Source organism: Talpa occidentalis, unplaced genomic scaffold (genome assembly GCF_014898055.3).
Source record: "Talpa occidentalis isolate TD23 unplaced genomic scaffold, MPIMG_talOcc4v2.1, whole genome shotgun sequence".
NCBI lineage: Eukaryota > Metazoa > Chordata > Mammalia > Eulipotyphla > Talpidae > Talpa > Talpa occidentalis.
The window spans coordinates 101,603,853-101,620,397 of NW_026555331.1; the positions used below are offsets into that span (position 1 = coordinate 101,603,853).

The following is a 16,545-nucleotide window of genomic DNA, read 5'->3' on the forward strand; positions in this document are numbered from 1 at the left end:
TAAATCATCACTTTATAAACATTAAACATATACAATGTTAATTATATCTCAGTGAAGCTGAAAAATCATATTATGGGATTCATTCTATACTTTAACCTTCCCCTCTATCAATTATTATCCCCAGTCCAGTGAGTCCTGGCTGAGGTGCAGAGATTTATTTGGGGTTAGTGTGGAGGTCTATAACTTTTGGTCCTCAGAAATCTGATGGGATTTTACAATTTGTTCCAGAAGGGCCTTGAGAAGTAAAATTTCATTAGTCTGTTATAACTCAGACATCTCCCTTTTCAGATTTCCCTGCAGACCTGGGTGATATGTGGAAGGAGAGGTGCATACAGGCTGAGAGGCAGAGACAGCTCAGATACCTTGGCCACATAACACATAAGCCAGAGTGAGGCTGGCTTCTTCCATCTCTGAACTTTCTTATCCTGAAATCCTGTTGGCCAGCTGGTTAAGCAAGTGGTAAGTTGCTGTCCAATGCTTGTAGCTCAGAAACATCACACAGGACACCACACATTTGTTAGTTACTAGTAATAACTTGAAGCACCTACTATATCCCATGAAAACTTATTTAAGCTATAATATAATTGAAATAAAATATGATAAAACAATGTACTTGAGTAAAATCTGACTTTCCTAGAAAAAACAGAGAGCAGATGTCATGGATTCTGAACAGGACCTGAAGGACTTCCAAGGCTGTCTCCTTATTATATCTTAGCACATGTCAAAATATCCAGCTTCCTTTTCCTTCTTGGGTCCGTAGCTGATTTTTAATCATTCATTCTAAGAGTTGAGAGCTTTTTCTCTCTCTACTAGTGAATGGAATAAAGAGAGGAACAGAAGAGGTAGGGAGAAAGAAAGGGAATAAGAAAGGGGAGAAAAAAGTGACATGGTTTGAGTTGAAATTACATAAAAGTGATCATAGAAAAAAAGAAAATTAACTTACATACTAGTGCTGTCTATAATGAGGAGGGCAGAAAATCAAATAGCTTCAGGATGGTGGGAGGAAGAGAATTAGAATTTTGGGAGTTGTAAGTTTTAACTGATTATACTATAGGATTTTTGTTTTAACAGTATGGGAAATATGGATTATTTTAGCCTGGAAAAGTCACCTCCATTTCTAAAGGTGGCTTTGAAAGTATCTTCTCTCTTGCGTGTTTTTCTCCATTATGACCTTGTCAATCTCCCATTGAAGGAAGAGGTTTAAATTTCCTCCCCTTGACTCCTGGGGTTTATGACTCACTTGTCACCAATAGGATGCAGCCACAAAGTGATGCTGTGAGATTTCTGAGACTAGGTCATAAAAGATGATACAACCTCTACCTTATGTGCTGAATCACTCCCTTTTGGAGCCCAACTGAACTGAGGATGCCACAGTGTGAGGAACCCAGGCCATATAGAACAGCCAGTTGCAGGCTTTCCTGTCAACAATCCCTGTCAGAGCAGCAGATGTGTGAGTAAGGTGTCCCTACATGATCCTAGCCACCCTGTTCCCTTCCACTGAGTCATCCCAAGACAGTTCCAATCTGCAGGCCCAGACATCATGGAGCAGAAACGAGTCATCTCTGCTATCTCTTTCCTCAGTTCCTGACCCACAGAACCATGGCTATCAATTTATACCACAAAGTTTGGGGCAGTTGCAACGAAAGTTACTGGAGAAAATGGCAATAATCATTCTTATTAGGAATATTTGTCCCTCCTAGTAGTTCTAAAACTATCTTCAAACTTATAATACCCTAGCATCAGAGGTGCAACCCCAGTGTGCTCAAGCAAAGTCTTCTTTGCTTTACATGTCTTATCTATGTAAAGAAGTTTTTTATGGGTAAGGTGAAAGGCCTAGACAATTTTCAAATGAGAAGGAACATGAAAGTTGGCGTTGGCAAAGCCTTGGGCTCATCCCAGCCCACTAGGCTATCAGCCAATTCTCAATCCCATGAGCATTTATAGTATGTGCTAGAATTCACTGAGGAGCATTCACTGGGAAACAGGAAAGCCTGTTTTACTTTTAGACACCTCAGAGGTTAAAACAGTGTCCTTTGCATGGAACCCAAATTGTCTATGGTTTTCACACACTGGAATGTTTTTACTCTGTAGACCACAATCTAATCTCTTTTTCAAAAATTTAATAGCAAATGAATAGAGAACATTAGAATCAAATTTTTTTAGGCAGATAGCACCTAAGTATATAAACGGACATCCCCACCCTCATTTTAACCGTTAGATCGTGTATGATCCAGTGGTGTTAGTAATTCACACTATTATGCAACCATCACCTCTCTCTAGTTCCTATACTAGACTTCTAATTTTAACTTTTCTTTAGCCTTCTTCATTAAACTCCCTATCTTTAAGAGCTCTTCTTTTCTTCCCCTGGCAACATGGGTATTAGCTCCCACTTCAGGAATCCACATCAGTCCAGAACATGAACTACATAGGAACCAGAATGTTTGGGAGTACATGTCCAGTGTGACTAGGTTTAGGCTTTTCAGTCATTCTCATTTCCATTTAAAGGTCAACGTGTGCATGATTACCTTCTTTAAAATGACTGCATATAGATATTTTATATTTTAGTCATTTTTGTGTCTGAAGTACATTAATATTTGCAGCAGAAAAGAAGTTGGACATAGATTGGCTCATAGGTTAGGTACCAAACCATAGGAGTTTGATACATGTACCCAGTCCCCAACCTCCTAGAGTTGCTCCATAACACTTTCAGAAGGCATGTCAAAGACAGGCCCCTGTGGTTTCAAGGAACCACAAAGATAATGAAATTAAGGATAGTGAAAATTAAATCTGACTTTAATAATCCTGAAATATTAGCAGAAGAAAAATAATTGGAGATCTTCTAGTCCAACCCACAGAAGAAACTGAGACCCAAGAAACAAATTCAGTTATTCATCATTCCATCACTAGTTTAATGGCAGAACAACAACCAGAAGTCAAATTAATGTAGAAGCTGTGGGCCTTTGAAAACAAATCCTGGTTTCAACACTTGTCAGCTGTGTGACCTTGGACAAGTTACTTAGCGATTTTGGGTGTCAGTTTCCTCATCAGTAAAATAGGATTATTTAACCTTCTTCCCACTGTTTCTGAGGGGATTACTTGATATCATGTATTAATTAGCATAAAACATAAATACCTAGCACAAAGCTAGGCCAATAGGTGATTATTATAATCCTTGTCTTGCTATTGTGATTCTAGAGATGAGCTGAAAACAAATAGAACAGAAACTCAGAAATGTACCAGAACATAGATAGTCAATACTTTTCAACAAAGGTACCAAGACTTCATTGGGTAGAATAATGAATAATTTCTACAAATGACCTTGGAACAAATAGATAAATGTATGGAAAATAAACCTTAAACTCCACACAAAAATTAATTAAAAAAATCATTGACCTAAGTGTACAAACCAAAAGTATAAAAATCCTATAAGGAAGTATAGGAAAATACCTCCATGAATTTGGGGTGAGCAAATTATGACTTCTTACAAAGGAAATAGAATACACAAATCTAAAAATAATTGATAAATCTGATCCACCAAAATAAAAACAAAACTCCTCCTCAAAAAAATACATGGTTAAGAAAATGAAGAGGTAAGTCACCACAGATTAGATGTGCAATATATATGCCTAACAAAGGACTTGAATTCCAAATACATGTAGAACTCTTACAAAAAAACTGGAAAAACTGGCACAAGACTGTTAGGACACTTCAAAAACTAGGTTATTATTATTAATGACCTATATGCTTGTGAAAAAGCACTCAATATAATTAGTCACAGGTAAGTGCAAATTAAAATTGCAGTAAGAAACCATTTCAGATTACTAAATTGCGTAAAATTAAAAAGACTGCCAGCATCAAATTTTGAAGAAGATATGGAACACTGAGACTCTCACACCATCAGAAAATATAAAATATTACAACATTTTGGAAGATGTTTTGGACACTACTCATTAAATTGAGCATATAACCTTGTACTTTCATATATATAATTTATAACATGTATATGATTTATATAATTTCCTAGGTTACATATATCATAATATTACATAGGGTTAAATTCTATATATTAACCTTATATTCCAGCAATTAAATCCTGGGTATTTAACCAGTAAAAGTTGAAGACTTGTACAAAATTTTTATGGCAGCCTTATTCATGATAGCTGCAAATGGAGACAACCTAAACATTAATTTACAGGAAAATGGATAGACGAATTGTGGTAGATTCATCCAATGGGTACTACTCAGAAGTAATTGCTGATCTACAGGGCAACATGGGTGAATATCAAAGACATTAAGTTGAACAAAAGCAACAAGACACAAAAAGGCACAAGCTGTATTATTCCATTGATTGGATGTTTAAGAATAGCGAACATCTGTTTACTGTTTACATCTGTTTTGTGAGACAGTGGCTGCCTGTGAGGGAGTGGAGATTGACTGGAAGAGAATTTTGATAGAAATTTATGGGTTAAGGTAGTGATTTTATATGTGTGTACATTTATCAAAAATGGACTAATTCTACAATTAACATAATGAGTTTTACTCTATGTAAATTTTATCTCGATTTAGAAGTATGTTTGCTTTAAAAAATATGGACAAATATAGTGGAGATTTTTTAATCATATGAAAATATGATCAACTCTTTACTAATAAATTTGAAATTTTACATGAAATAATCAATTAAAACATTTCTAAATAACCAACCTTATATTAAGAAAAATCTGGACACCTGAATTAACCAAATACTGTACCAAAGAGAATCATTAAAAATCTCTCCTCTCTCCTCCCAAAATAATTAAGCTCCAAATAAGTTTAGAAATGAGATTGGCTAAACCATATAACAAAGTAGAATCCATATTTTGTGAAAACTACAATTATATTAGAATTTAAGAAGATGAGATAGCTACCCAAACAATTTTGTAAGGTTAATAAAACCATGACAAGGAAAGAAAATTACAGATCTAGTACACCTTAAGGGAAAAGATTTTTAAAATCTAGGCAAAAATGGTAGTTAATCAAATTCAGAAAAGCATTTAAAAAAAGCAACACAGAGGGGAGAACAGTGGCCTTTCCATGGACCAACCTGATGGCAACAAGAAAAAAAAAAACTTTGATCCTTACTTCATTATACTCAAAAATCATTTCCAGACAAAGTCAGTGTAGTGTTGCCTTTCAGGAATGTGGTTTCTGGGGGAGATCATGAGGGACCCCCTAGAGTGCTAGTCATATTTCATGTCTTGATTTCTATTGTTGTTAATAATGTTTTCTTTGTAAATATGCATCAAACTTACTCTTAGATTTGTGAGCTCTTCCATGTGTATGCTGCATTTTAACATATTACAATCAGGATATTGGGCATATGTTTTATTATACTTTATACTTTCCTTTATGTTTGAAAACGCTATAAAATAATTATTGGGGATCCATATGTGCTAGGCAGTCAGATGACTTGGGCATGTGATGGTTTGATGTAATCCCAGAGGTGAGCTGGGCAATGGACACATCTGTCCTCTGTAGCCTCTGGAGAGAAAAAATCATTCTTACTTGACTGATATTTCTGAACTCAACATCTGGTCATGTTACCCCTCATTTTCATTGCATATAGGAGAAAATTCAAAAGTCCCCAGGAAGATATATAAAAACATTCATTTTCTGGTGCAGCCTTATATCCCAGATGAGTCTGCCTCCTTCAGTGTCACACTCCCCCACCCCCATTCCACATCTTTCTACTAATGAACCAGTCATGTGAAAATGCTCCAAGTGGGGCTTATAGCTCTGCAGGTTTGCTCTGCCCCTGCATGTAATAATCCCCCCTCACCTACACCTGTCAGGCTCCTCCTACAGACTTTAAAGATCCAGTTCACACATCCTTTCTCTCCGATGTCTTTCTATCTTTTTTTTTTTCTGAAAAAAATTAATGCAGTTTATGTTTATAACAAAAGCGAGAGGAATGTACAGAGATTCCTTTATACTCCACACCCACACACATACAGCCTCTACCATCATGAACATCATTCACCAATATGATACATTTTTAAACAAGAAATCATAGACATAGCATAGTCACCCAAAATTTATGTGTTCTTAAGGCTACATTTTTTTGGTGGTTTATATTCTGTGGGTTTGGACAGAAGTATACTGGCAGATTGGAAATGTTATAGTATCATACAGAATATTTCACTCTCCCCAAATCTGCTGTGTTCTACTGACCCATGCATGTCTCCTGCACCGTATCTAATTAAAAAGGTCTGATGTCTTTCTTGATGTACCCAAGTAGAGAGGAGCCTTCCCTTCTGAATACTACCACTTTGCCTTAGAACTTGATCCTTCCCATGAACTGTTGCTCACAATTCCATGATATGCTTATACCACCTTTCCTTTCCCAATTATTGTGATGGACATTTGACTTGTTTCTGATTTGCTTCCAGCGCAACAATGCTACAATAAATGTTCTGTAACAGCATCTTTGCACACAAATGTAGATATTACCTATATAGTACCTGAAAATTGGAATTGCTAAGTCATAGGACATGCAACAGTGTATAAAAGAATTTTATCTCAGCTGTCTAGATCGTGAGCTGTTGTTTTATTTTTGTAAGTTTAAGGTTAGCACAAGGTGTATCAGATGTATAATGATTCTGGGCGATTCTACTCACTATAGTTAGGGGAATCTGAGTAAGGCACGAATCAATGAATGAACAGATGAGTAAATCAGTGAATTTCTTTTAAAAAAATGAATTTGACTTAGCTCTTACTAATGTATTTCCTGCCAGAAATGTGAAAACTAATAAGGATCAATTGGAGGGGGAGAAACACTCTGAAATGCTCCTATAAGTAGGCATTAAATGCATATAAGTAAGATAATTTTAAGGAGATGAAATGGTAAGCCCACCTCTTAGGGGGCAAGGCCTATGCCACAGTATCTAACCAGGGAATGAGGACAGAACCTGACCTCTGACAAGGACAACGCATAAAACAATATGTTATAACTGGCGAGGTGGGTGCTCAATGTCCATGCTTGTACACTGGTACCTGGAACACAGCCCTATTCTTCAGAGCTGTAATTCTGGTCATGAGTTCCAAGAACAAATTGACATCAGCAGATATTATCTCAAATGTACTCTCATTTCTTACCCTTCCAGTTATTTTGTAAACATTAAAAAAAATATATTATCCAAGAGGATGCTGATAAAGTGGCCCCTTCCTGGTACAGGAAGGAGCTGCCTCCAACACACAGGGTGAGGAACAACATACAGGAAGACAACACACAGGGTGAGCACCGCCATGTACATATTTGACTTTTGTCAAACAAGGGACTCCGTGTAACAGAAAGTCTCAGTGCCCCTGATCTGGGAGTTTTGGGATCCTAGGTACAAAATTGAACTCTTTCACCAAGTGGGCACTACTGACATTTTGGTCAGATAATTCTTTTTTGTGTGAGGCTGTCCTGTGCATTGTAGGATGTTTAGCAGCCTCGCTGGACTCTGGTCAGTGGATGTCAATAGCATCCCCCAGTTAGAACGACCAAAAATGTCTCCACACACTGGCAAATGTATCCTGGATACAAAATCCCCTCCACTTGAGAACCATTGCATAAATTCCACTTTCTTGATTTATTTAAAATCTTTTGAAGATTCCTTTACAATATTGACATTATTTTAACTTTAACCTAGCATGCATTTCTCAGAGTCAGTTTTACAATAATTTTCATAGCAATATGTTGGATGGTAGAGGCTTTTCTCATGTATCAACAACAATTCTTCCTATCCTCTGGTAGTCTCCTGACTCCCCCATTTGGTGAACTTAAACAACAGCCAGAGACACACTGGGTAGGTCCACCTTCAGCCACAGAGTAGAGCAGGGAACAGTGGAAAATCAATGGAAGGTCAATAGAAATCATTGGAAAATCAATAAAATAAGAATGGAGAATAGCTAGCAGAAATAGTTATGGGTTATGGGGGGGCAGGCATAGGCATTAGAAGCAAGTTTGCCTGAAACGTCCCTGGTTTGGTCATGAATAAAGCATGGTTAAAGGTGGATGTGTGTGTGGGTCACTGGATTTGAAGGACCTGAGGATTAAGAGGGCAAGAGGCCTTTCAAGAAAGAGGGAATCAGAGAAATGGAGTTTTCCTGAAGGTACAGGATACACAATAGTTAGTGTCTCACTTTTAATGTTAGGAGTGTGTTCCCTGGAAATCTTGCAAACCTTGATGGCTGGCCTGCTCCATGTTGGTGACTAATAAGCTGGCCTGTAACCAAGACCCCTGGATTAGCACCAAGCTATAGCCAGCTGCTGCAACAGTTTCTTTTTAAAATCAAGTCCCCATTCCTTGAGTGGTATCTCATTACCTCTTACTGGGATTATGTATTGGACGAGTACGCTCTACATGTGTGTGTCTGTCTGCAGCATTTATATTTGGTATTTTAACCACTGACCTTCCCTGAAGGCTGATGTCTGGAAACTCAGCAGCTAAGATTTGGCTGTTGCCTTCTCTGCTTTCTATGATCTCATCTCTATCATGAAGGAATAATATGGAATGTCTATAGATGATTGATGGCAAGGAAATAGAAGAAAATACTAAGATGAAAAACACATCCGTAGTATACAAGGCTATGTTTTTGTTTGCAGATTGTGTTATTAGACAGGCTACAAAGAATCTCACTGGGAAAGCATCTGTTCCCAAGTCATTGTTCAGGCTTTTGTCCCATTCTGCACTGTGGCCAAATACCTCTTCCCTTTCCCCTGTCTGCACTCTGCACCTTTAGTTATAGTGCTATGCACAGGGTATGTCACCCTCCAGCTCTCTACCAAACTCAAGATCCATCTGGAACGCCCTTTACACAAGCATTCCTCAGTCCCTGCAGTCAACCCATTGTACCTCTGTGATCCCACTCTGTCCTTTGCCCTCCTGAGATGAGTATTGGTGTGTATGTCTTCCCTCCCGCTGGGGTAAAAACTTCCTGAGATTGGGTGTCACCTTGTTGATGGTTTTATCTCTAATGAGACTTTGACTCTTGTGAAAGTGCTGATTTGATTCCTGTATTTACAAGCATCAGAAAAGGATTCTGCTTTGGTGATGGGTGTGTACTGAAGAGGTGTGTACTCCTAAATAACATACAGTGATGTAAAATATTGTTACCCAATTTAAAAAATGTCTTTTGAAAAATAAATAAGTAAAATTAGGGGTAGGTCTAGCTGAAAAATGAAAGTAAAACAAAACAAAGAGAACATCAAACCCAAAACAAGCAGAAGAAACAAACTCCGACAAGCTTAAGTCAAAGGTGGGATTTATTAAAATAATACTGGGACATTAGAGAATTAGCAGAACATATGAGCCACTGAGGCTCTGGAAAATCACACAGACGTCAGAGTCCACAAGAGGTCAGAAAACTCCTTTCCAGAGCTCTGTTGGGAACATGACCCCATTCCTACAACCTCAATATGTGGGACATGTCTTTTAGTTTCCAGCTTAATGTTCCTGGGAAGAAAACCTTTACTAGCCCAATTTAGGTCTGGTGTCTCCCCAGGTCATCCATCCATCATGATGACCAGGGGCACAGAATGACATCATACAGGGGATGTAGGGACCACTGTCATAGGCCATACTTAGAAACTTGAATAACTGCTACAGGATGTGCTCCTACAAAGTAGTAAGTCAAGGGTGAGTCAGAAAAGATCATAACAAATGCAGAAGCTGAAAATTAAGACCCATCATGGAAGTCATTCTGGTCTTAGGAAGCTCTCCCACCATGGTGGTGGTGGGGTGGGGAAAGGCAGGTGAGAGACTCATCTTGAAGTCACACAGATTGAGTCTATTCATTTTAAAAAGTGCTGTAATTGGAGGGTCAGATGAGAAAATCTTGCCAATATTAGTATACTTACATATGGGTAATTTTGATGATCTTATTCAATTAAATGCTTTTATACATATATAATTTATACTGAATGGCAATGAACAATGCAGAGGCAGTATAACCAATTTTCAGTCGGATCCTCCAACTGAATAAGTAACTAACTGTTCTGCACCCTAGTTTTCTCATCTGCAAAATAGGAAACATGCAATGCTTGCCTCAGAGGGTTTTTGTGAGGCTTAAATGAGAGAATGTGTGTATAAAAAGTTCAATGCCTATAGTTTCTTTTACCACCTCATGGTAATTGGATCTTTTCCCTCTCCCTCTATCCTGTTACTTAAAATGCCGCCCCCCTTTTGTTTCACCAAAGGACTTTTGTTTGTATTTGTGACAAGTGACTGGCCCTGGAACTGGTGAGAGAGGTTCTGATGTGGGGACAGTATTTTCAGATCCTTTGCCTGGTAATAGTACCACATACACTTTGCTTCCTACCCTTCCTGTCCCACTTTCCACACCTTCCAAGATTAAAGTGGAATTACCTTCGAAGAAAAGTGCTTATATTCAAATCTTATCTCAGGGTTGACTTCTAGCCCAAACCAAAAGAAAGCCTATGATTAACTGGCTCCTTCAAAAGCACATCATTACTTTTTTTCAAAAGCATTATTTTTGGATACAAAAATGTTTTTCCAAATTTATCCGTTAACTTAGAGACAGAACATATCTAGTGAAAGGAAGTTAAAGTTAAATAAAAACTCAGCTAGAGGTACTAGCTAGAGGTACAGCTAGAGGTACTTTCTAATTAGAGTTAGAAGGAACCTTACCTATGCTGTTATCTAACTTTCTCATTTTACAGAAGTGAATTTAGAGGTCAAGGACCCCTGGCCTCACCTTGACAGAATTATGTCTCTTCGGGAGCTTCCTAGCGCTGTTCCAGCCACTGCTCCAGATCTCAGGTCAGCCACTCATGTCAGCATTGCCTGCCCCTATCAACCCTCATTTCCCTGTGCATCTTCTTTGGCTTTCCCAGCCAGATGTCTGGGCATGGTGCCAAAAGTCAGCACAACTTTGTTGGGTTATATCAGCTAGGATCAACTTGGTAGGTTTTTCTGAAGGACCTGGAACATCAGGGAATGGATTACTGTTTGGGATGGTGTGCTGCAGACCCACAATAACCTTCTCTAAGGACCATGTCATATCCAGTTCCTCCACCACTCCCATCTACCTACTGGCCCTCACCTCTTCCCCTGTCTCTCCCTTCCTCCATATCTTAAAGCTTTCAAGGGAAACTTGCATCTCCTGCCTGCAGCAGAACGCTCTTTAAAAAGCTTGTCTCCTATCCTTTGAAGCTTTAATGAGATATTTAACAGTATTTATCATTTATTGTGGACAGTTCTCTGAACATTCATCTTGCCCAGGGTGAGTGCTTTATTCCCTTTCATGACTTGATGAGAACTTTAAGATTTTCGTCCCAGATCATGCTCTCCTTTCAAGCAAATGGTTCATAAGAGGAAAAATAATTTCTGAAATGATGCTGTCACCCCTCACCTGTAAGAAGGAGAAAATGTACCAGAAAGAATTCATCGCTTGTTCTGAGGAACAGTTGGGGCACTTGACAGCATTTTGTTGGCCCCATAGGAAAATTAATCATTTAATTTGATTTATCGGGTAGTTTTGTTTGTTGTGCTTTATTGTGTTTTGACTATATACAGAGAAGAGAGAAATGATGAAAGAGGTATAGGATTCAGACAGAACTACCTCTTAAGGCCAATTTCTCAACCTCAGCACTAGTCTCATAGTTTGTTCTGGGTCTATCCTGAGCACTGTTCAGCAGCATCCCTGGTCTTTACTTACCAGGTGCCAGTAGCACTCCTTTGCCACCAATGGTGACACCAAAAATGTCTTCAGACATTGCCAAATGCCCTGGGGAGGGTGCAAAATCATTCCTGGCTGAGAACCCCTGCCTTAGGGATATCTGATATGTATCATTCTGATGCTACATGCCCAAACAACTTTCTCGGCTGTTCCTAGTAGGATTAGCCCTTACTGGGGGGCTTGCCAATCATTGATTATCAGATGGCTATTTTGCTGTTTCTGAATCCTCCATAAATTTATACATAGGCAAGCTATTATAAATCTATTGTTAGTTTTGCTTAGGTGAGTCCCCCTTTCAGAGACTAAAAGCTCTGTGAGTTGAATTTTTTTTTTAAGTTTCTAAATCTGTAAAACTAATCATCAAAGCCTGCAAGGAACTTTGGTTGAAAGCCCTGAAACAGCAAAACTACTTGACCTTGTATCCTAAGTAGGAAGAGAAGGCTTAGGAAAAGAGACAAGAATGATTGCAGGCATCTAAATTAAAAATTACAAACATTCTGGCCTAACTTAACATGTGTTTCTATAAACTAATTAGCTCAGATGAGATTGCTACATGGGGAAGGATGATACTCTGACACAGAAGCTATGTTAGTTCATGTTTGGTATTTTTTCCCCAGAGCAGGGAAGCCAGAGAAGAAAAGACCAGTAGAATTACAACCATTGACAGGAAGCATGTAGTCCTCTCCTTGGCTGTGGGACTACAAGAGCCCTTTTAGCTCTGCCATATATAGAGTTCTAAGAGAAACACCTACTGTGCCAGGAAGAGAAACTTCCAGTGAAAGGTCCATGCAGGGCACAGGAATGCAAAAGCCCACCTAGGGGTGAGAATGAGGAAGCCCACATAGGGGTGAGAATGAGGGTCGGCTGATACCATCAGAAAACAACTCTGTTCTTCCTCAAACTGGTTCCCCCAACTGCAAGCCAGGTTTCCCTCTCCCCACCCTATAAAAACCTGCCTTCCCCTGACAATGGACAAGCCTTCACTGACCCCCACCTTGGGTTGGTGAATCTCACCCTGGGGTGCAATAAATTTTCCCCGCCTTTGAGAAAACTTGGCCTGGCTCTTTACCACACCAAACCTTTCAGTGAGTATATATGAAGTCAACACACATCTTAATGCCTTCACAATTTAGCCATCTTATAAATAAATAATATCATCATTAAATCATGATTCTATTTATTTAAAATCTGACATCCCCTGAAAACTTTTTTTTAATTTTATAATGAGATGAACATCCTCTTCTCTTTTTTTTCCCCCAAATTATGTTTATTGAGGTAAAACAGGTTTACATCTTTGTTATTCTTATATTAAATTCTGTTTCTTCAAGTTTTTTTCCTTTGAACTTGGACTGATCCCACCAACCATTGTGCTAAATGCTGGTTAAGTTTTAGATCAACTGCTAAAGAGCAGGTCTGATAAGTTACAAGATGATTTGAGCATGTTCTGGTGCGTCCTGTGATGGATCCAGGTGGTTAATAGGACTCTGCTTCATGAAGTCCAGAAGAGAAGACACTTGGGATGTGGGTCTTTTTAATTATTAGAACAATCAAGACGTACTGCCAAAGATAGTTTCCAATTCTGGAATTCCTCCTAGGTTCCAGACAGAGAGCTTCTGCAAGTTAGAGTTATTACCCCCATTTTACAGGAAATAGAGGCTCAAAAGGATTAAATAATTTTCCCAAAGAATCTACAATCCAGTTCCTAAGCTCTGAATACTATTTGATGAAGTATGGCGGGAGATGGGTATGGGTATATGCAATTGATGTGAGTAGGAAAGAAAGGCTGAAAAAACATCTAAGTAGGAAATGTTTTGGCAGATGAGTAGGTGCTGGTGTCACCACCAAATGGTACTGGTAAGCGTGAATAATAGTGTCCATAGGCTTTTCAACTTCTATCATTTAGGATATAAATGAAATTCAAGATATCTTTGGCTCTCAGCAAATCATGCCTGGATGATAAGAAATAGATGAGACATGCTCCTGTTTGAGCAATTGGAGCAGGAAGCAGCGGCTCATCACCAAGGGAATTAGGGCTTCTTTGGGGAAGGTAAGTTCATATCTCTTCCCTCTGTATACATAGTAGGATGTGGACAGCTACTATTACCACACTCATATAAGTTTTACTCATCATCATGTTTTTCCAATAAAATGATCCAAATGGTAATAACAGCATCTCAAACCTGAGATCCTGCTGGGAGTTGACTGTAGGCACAATAAAGGTTTCAGCAGGTCAGGGAATAAGGGTGTATTTCGGATGAAGGGGTTGTCATAATGTCGATATTTAAATACATTTTTCCTGGTGCCAGAAACACAGCCTGAAGAGTCAAGTCTTGATCATCTGACATTTCTCTACAAACTGTCAGCTCTGCACATCTGTTCCCAAAAAGTGATTGATGGTTATGATAAAGAAGCTGTAGGATTTCAGAGAAGCCTTATAAATCACCCAAGAAGGCAAAATAAGCTTAAGAAACATGTTAGGGGTTAACTCACTTTTTCCCTATGTTCAAATTCTTAGAAGTTGATATTTTAGGTGTAAAACATATACAGTGATTGTCTATAGTTACTCATTGGCAGAAAGGAACCCTCCAGTTGGTAGGTTTATTTTAATTTGTTTATTCAAATATGCAGAAACAAATCCCAAAGCTCTACTCTTACTACAATCATGATAACCAAATTACAGAGTTGTAGTAGTGGAGGAAAAATATGATTTCTGGAAGGAAAAATAGGAGTTCCCTGTTGTCTATCTTCACTAAAGAAGGGGATTAAAAGCAAAGTAAGGTGAGGGGTGGGAAGTACCCAGCTCAACTCATTCATTGTGACAAAATGTGGACTCTAAGGGGGTGGTGTCACACCCCTTAGGACTAAGGACTGGGGTCTCACACATGAGTTTGAATGATGTGCACTGTTTATATTGATTTCTGTATGAATTCATACAGAGAAATTTGACTATAACTACAAAGAAAGCCTTTTTAGCAAATACAAATGCTAATTATTAAAACATATTGGGGGTGTAGAAAAGGAGTGATGTTGTACCATTGACAAAGCAGAGTAAAGGGCAACAGTTTGTGGCCTTGGAGTTTGGAAGCATAATCTTGGCTCATTCCCTTTCTTTTTTTCCGTTATGAGCACTGGAAAATAATTGGGTGCAATTATTATCATCCGCTATCTCAGTTCACGTCAGCCCACTTGGCTATTTGTAGGTGTAACCTGATGGATTGGCAGGTAAACAAGGTAAGCTGTAGGAATGTGCACAGGGGATCCCTTTTTTCACTTGTACCATTTGAATTGGGATCACGGATGGAAACGTTAGAGGCTTCCCGCAGAACTTCCAGTTTTATCTATAAAGAAGCTTGGAATCACCACTCCATCCTAACAAGTGAAAATCTGAACAGACTGAAAAAATCAACATTCTCCTTGGGTCTGTGAGTGGGGAGGACACAGAGGAAACCATTGCCCCCAAGACTGGGGAGAGAGACGCACAGGGAGTCATGGCTGTCTGGAGCAGAGACTAGGGAGACATTATGCTTAGTGAAAGAAAACTAGCCTCAAATGTTTACATACTATATTCCATTTATTTGACATTCTGAAAAAAAAACAAAAAAAAAAACAAAACAAAATTGAAGTGCTAGAACACAGATCAAAGGTTATAGATGGGAGAAAAGAGATGGCTACAAAGATAGAGATAGCACTTATTTATTTTTTGAGGTGATGGAACTATTTTTTTAATCCACTATGTGATGGTAGTCACATAAATCTATACAGGTGTTAAAATTTGTAAAAAATGTACACTTAAAAGAAAAAAATAATGTAAGAAAAATCCCTGAGGTTTAATTTAGATCTCCTGCAGTCTTTCAGGTAGGATAATATGTAAACCATCTCAGAATATATTGCTGGAGGAGATTCCAGTCTGTCATTATAGCACCAACTAAACCTCAGCTTCCCTTTCCAGCTTCCCTTTCCAGCTTCCCTTTTCCTACCTCCTCTAGATTTCCTTCCTGCCATTCCTTTATATATGTACCTTTAAAACATCTTCCAGAAAATGTTCTCCAGTTGACCACTAAGTCAGCCATTTGCTTCTTATATTTTCATTGTAAATATAGAATAAAAATTTCTTTCTTTCTCCTTTCCTTTAGGGAATTTCAGGACCTATGAATGAGAAGAAATTGTTGGGAAAGGGGGAGTCCTTCTAGAACCTTGAAATCACCTAATTAAGCAGTTGTCAACTTGCCTGTGGTAATATTGGTCCCACTGATGACTGGGAACCTTCTGTGTTTTCAGCATTGGCTTCAGGTTAAGGCTCTTATACCTCATGTCGTGAAATGGCAGCCTGTGAAAATAGAGGCTCCATGCCTTCTTATTCACATTCAGCAGAAGGGAGTTAACCTATCTTTCAGCTATGGTGTAGTAGCAGGAGGGCACAGGGCAGGATCTCTATGACCCTAGCAGACAGGGTAAAGGAGGAGTCCTGGAGGCCTTGGTGGCTTTTGCAGACTTTATTGGGATTTACCAGGTACACAGCAGGCAGGGGTGCTGGGGGGCCTGGAGACTGGCAGGCCTCCCAGCCCCCGGTGAGTACTCAGTCTTTTTGCACTCTCCGGCCTTCTCCCTTTCTCTCTGCTGTTCTGCTCTGCTGGCATCCCAGTGACTCCGCCCTTCTAAGCCCCTTCTCAGCCCAGGTGAATCCCATCTATGCATGCCCACACCCTACTCCAGGTGCCCGCCATCAGGCATGCATTCAATTTGATGGCAGGAGGGTGGAAAAGCGTGATACTTTACTTACCCTACATATGGAACATAACTTACTCATTTCAGGAGACCCTAGAA

At 38.9% G+C, this 16,545-nt stretch overlaps 1 long non-coding RNA gene across 2 annotated transcripts; it reads left to right on the forward strand.

The window, feature by feature from the left end:
- Window positions 1–1,360: 1,360 nt before the first annotated feature.
- On the forward strand, window positions 1,361–15,958 carry LOC119248734 (uncharacterized). Of its 2 annotated transcripts, none has more exons than XR_005125992.2 (4): window positions 1,361–1,450; window positions 10,703–10,802; window positions 13,625–13,768; window positions 15,855–15,958. It is a non-coding gene; the product is annotated as an uncharacterized LOC119248734 (long non-coding RNA). The 2 variants fall into 2 exon arrangements; XR_005125993.2 differs by lacking the exon at window positions 1,361–1,450 and adding an exon at window positions 9,624–9,659.
- Window positions 15,959–16,545: the final 587 nt, after the last annotated feature.